This window comes from Pteropus vampyrus, unplaced genomic scaffold, assembly GCF_000151845.1.
Source record: "Pteropus vampyrus isolate Shadow unplaced genomic scaffold, Pvam_2.0 Scaffold3, whole genome shotgun sequence".
In the NCBI taxonomy this organism is placed as follows: Eukaryota; Metazoa; Chordata; class Mammalia; order Chiroptera; family Pteropodidae; genus Pteropus; species Pteropus vampyrus.
In genome coordinates this window covers 3640279-3644588 of record NW_011888784.1, presented here as the reverse complement: position 1 = coordinate 3644588, position 4310 = coordinate 3640279, and the positions used below count along the sequence as shown (strand labels likewise).

Here is a 4310-nt window from a genome sequence, read left to right as displayed (position 1 = left end):
ACTTACTATGTCCAGAACAGAACTTGTCCTCTTACCCCTCAGACTGTTGCCCTCTCTTGGTTTCCTGTCTTGGTTCCCATGGGACCACCATGTACCCAGACTATCTACTCCAGACGCTGGGTTGTCTCATCCTAGACTTCCCTCTCCCTCACTGCCTCCTTTCTCTCCCGTCCTCCCTGCCTTTGTCTCACTCCTCAGCAGTTCTGATGTCTTTCTGTTCTCCCCTTCCAGTTCATCCCTCCAGTCCATCCCTCCTCCACACTGTGGCCCTCTCCTAAAACACAACTCTGACCACGTTACCCTCTTACCAAAATCCCTCCTGGTTGCCTAGTGCCCTCAAATCAACCTCCCAGCTCTTCAGCTTGGAAGATAAAGCCTTTTAGGATCCAGCCACCTCAGCTACTCATGGTCCCAGGTGTTAAACAAAAAGTTCTCATGTCCACAGCTGAAAGTCTTTTTGAAAGAAAGAGTTTATTAGGCCATTGCTAGCAAAAAAAGACCAGTCTTGGCGCATGGGGTCTAAACCACCAGCAAAAAGAAAAAAAAGGGAGAGAGAGAGAGAGAGAGAGAGAGAGAGAGAGAAAGAGAGAGAAATAAATAAATAAATAAACCACCAGCAACTTGGCTAGGTAGGAAAGGCAACATGTCTATTGTCTCAGAGTTTGTAAGCATATTTATACATCAAGTAGGGGGAAAGAGGAAAAAGACATGAGCGCTCTGAAAAAAAATTATATTAGCTATAGACAAAAGGGTAGGAGAAAGTGAAGCATGGCCAGCTCTGAGATAGGCATAGTCTGCAAAAAAAAAGAAAAAAGTCCACTCGTATGAATTGGCTGTGGGCTGCAGTCTGGAAAGTCCACATGGAACAAGAAACAGAGGCTCTTGGTTCATTGGTGCCTGGCTAAAATAATCTGGAAAAATAGCCAACTGGAAATCAATCCCAAGGTCAAACAGCCACCACAGGAATGTGAGCAGTCTTTTGTTAGCTGGCCTGCAGCCATTAACAGATTAACAGTTCTGTCTCTTTTTCTCACTTTCAGGTTGCTATAATTTAATTTAGAACATGTCAGAATTTTCTCCTTGTCACAGGAAAGCCCCAAATGCTTTCCTACCACATGACTTTGTACATACTTTTCCCTCCACCTGTAACACTTATGAGATAAACCTCTACTCATCCTTCATGTAGGATGTTCAACTGTCACCTTTTCCAGGAAGCCTTCCCCTATTCATCCCCCTACTCCTTCCAAGGCACATTTATGCACCCCCTGCTCGATCTTCCAAGAGCATCCGATGCATCTCTCTGTTCACCACTGGTTGGTAACCGTTCACTTGACTGTATGCCCCTGCACCCCCAACTAGGCCGCACTTGCCTTTTTCCAGATGGGGCCTATTGGTCTTTGCGCAGTGCTTGGCAAAGAGTTTCTTTAATAGACTTTTATTGATTGGCTGATTGATTAGTTAATTAAGTATAAAATAAGGTCTCCTGTGAAGGAACTGCAGTTCAGATGGGGAGGAAGTCCAATCATGGGTGAGGTGATGGAAGATACTTGTAACAAGAACAAGCATGTTTTTCTGACCACAAAAGGCTGTAGAAATTTGGAGGAGGAAGATGTTGAGAGAGCTGGAGGGGCCGCAGGAGCAGGAGTTTACCTGGATGAGAAGAGGATTAATCAATGCACAAACTTTGGCCATGGCTGCACCTATACCTGGTTGTTTTCCAGCAGCCCCAACATTTGAGCAAAGATTGGTGCCAATAAGCACCCAAGGTCCCTTCCACATCATTAGCATGTCTCTGGGCGAGGCCTGACTCTCACAGTCTGGAATGCAGACAAAGGGGATCTGTTCCAGTTATGCTAATTGCTGCCTCTCTCCCACAGAGGATGTGGCTGTGAGAGATGCTAGGAGGCAGCAGAACAGATGGGGGAATTCCTCAGCTCGAGAAGTCTGGCCTGCACCCATGGAGGGGCCCCGCCAACCTTCCCCAGTGAAAGCTGGAGGCTGGGCAGTATGCATCTGCCCAGTAGGCTGTCTTTGAGAAATTATGATTTGAAGACCAGGCAGCTTCCTACCCAGGAACCCCAAAGCTTACAATTCCACTTTAGAAATAGTGCTTTCTTCTGGAAGCCAACTTTTAAATGCTAATGACCTTGGAAGAAATAACATGTTAAGTTCCTAACACCTTAGTGGCCTGGGGGCCTGGGAGGTCAGGTACCCTGAGCTATGGAGGGAACGCAGAGAGGACAGGAGGCCCTGGATCTCAAATCCATTACTGCCACAATTGTACCCCTATCCCATCCCCGACTGTTGCCCAGAAGCCCAGTTCTGAGCCGGCCGTTCCTTCCGCCACCATCCTGGGCTGAAGACCTATTTATCGTCAAGAACGCCCACCATCCCACTCCAATACCTCCTTCTCAAGGGCTTCCTACCTGCAAAACCAGAGACCCCTTGAGGCCTTCAGCTCCCCTTTTGGAGTGCCAGCCCATGCTGGGGATGCTATGCATCCAGCAGTGGTTTTCATGCATCAGAATCACCGGGAGTGCTTGTTAAAACAGATCGCTGGGCCCCACTCCAGGGATTCAGTAAGTCTGAGGTGGAGCCTGAAAATGTGCATCTCTAACAGATTTCCACTTCCTCCCTTCCATTCATTCTGGAACACACTGCTTTCCAGCTTGTCCATCTACCACTGTCACCGCAGGACCAAATGCCCATTTGTAGGGCCAATGTACATTTTCTAGGCAGAATTGATTCTCTTGACTTGACTTTTTCTTCTCGGTGAAAAAACTCCCAACACTTCTCTTAAATTCTGACACCACTCGCGTTCCTGGTTTTCTTAGGTCTCCATCGTCTCCTTCTCACCAGCCCCCTCTCTTTTTTTTTAACCCGCTCTGTTTCCGTGTCCTGAGTGCTTCCTCTCCTTCTCTCTCCGTTTATACTCTCACCCTCAGCTATTTCATCTAGTTACATCACATGAAGCCACCACCTCTCTCCGTTCGCAGCTAGACAGCTTTCTTGAGCTCCACTTAGCTGTGTCTAGACACCCAAGTGAGCATGTAAGGCCGGCTCTCCCTTTCTTTCCCATCTCCTTTGCTCCAGCCCAGTGGCATGTTTAGTAGCTCTGTTCTCAAATCAGAAACAGTGTTGTGGGTAAAGTGTGGGATGACTGGCGAGCCCATGAAAATTCCCCTTGAGCCCACATTTTCTCCCACCATCCTGGGAGAGCAGGTTTTGGAAGGAGAGAGGGAAAGAGGAGTTGGGGAGGTGGACAGAGACGTAGAGTGAGGCGTAAGACAGCGCATGTGGGAAATCCGTCCCCGGGCAGTGGTTGACAATAGCAGTCAAGGTCTGAGCAAAGCGCCTTAGACAATGCCGGTGACCACAGGATCTGCAATAAATCTCACGCCATAAATCTCAGCCCTTGTATCTAGTTTCCTCTTCTGTTAAAAAGGGGATAATTTGCGAGATTAAATATGATAATAAGGTATCATTGTCTATTATATGATGGTTGTCCTATAAAGGAAATACGATACATGTCAGTTTTCCTGTTTCCCACTTCCTCCTTCCTTACTCTTTCTCAAGGGAGATGATGTTCCTTTGACTCAGTGCCAAGGTTAAGACAAGTAATCTTCCTTGCTTTGTGGGGCAGATGTTTTTCTTGTTCTACGTTCCAGTTGAATACAGTCCTTTGGGGATGCAGCCTAGTGTCCTATCCTACTACCTGGGCAGCCTTCGACTTTGTTTCCATAATCCCCAATTAACAACCTTTTCCACCAATTTTCATCAGCCATCAGGCCTGACTGGGTAAGTGAGAATGAATGCTTCAATTATATTGCCTCCTTGGCAAAATAAATGGTAACTCATTTATTTCAGGAATTATTATTTTTTTTCCAGGAATTACTCACACCCAGGATAGCTCATGGGTGAGTAAGTCTTGACTGGTAAATTTGCAAGTTTTCAGCATAAGCCACATGGAGGTAATGCTCTTTCTTCTGTGACCTTATACTTATTTTAGGTAGAAAAAACAAAACTGAAACAAACAGGCAGTCTCATCTGCCCAGCCGTTTTGCCCAGGAGTACTAGTCTAAGCCTGATTTTCAAAATCATTTTGCAGAGAAAGGCAGAACAGTTCAGGCAAGCAGAAGCTCCAAGGAAAGTAAGATAATGGTTCAAGACTCTGGACTTGTCTTGAATGAGCCACTGGGTGATGGGTTTTCACATTGTCTCTGGCAGGTGAAGTTGGTTGGCAAATATATTCAACAGGAAGGAGAATAGCATTCAAGTTTCCAACACCAAAGAAAATATTTGTAATGGTT

General features: G+C 46.3%; 1 long non-coding RNA gene across 1 annotated transcript in view; it reads right to left on the bottom strand.

Annotated features, from left to right (window-relative positions):
* Positions 1-3790, bottom strand: part of LOC111740482 — an 8395-nt gene extending 4605 nt beyond the window's left edge. The window contains exon 1 of the long non-coding RNA XR_002780621.1: positions 2427-3790. This is a non-coding gene — a long non-coding RNA (uncharacterized LOC111740482). The remainder of the gene's footprint in view (positions 1-2426) is intronic.
* Between the last annotated feature and the right edge of the window lie 520 nt (positions 3791-4310).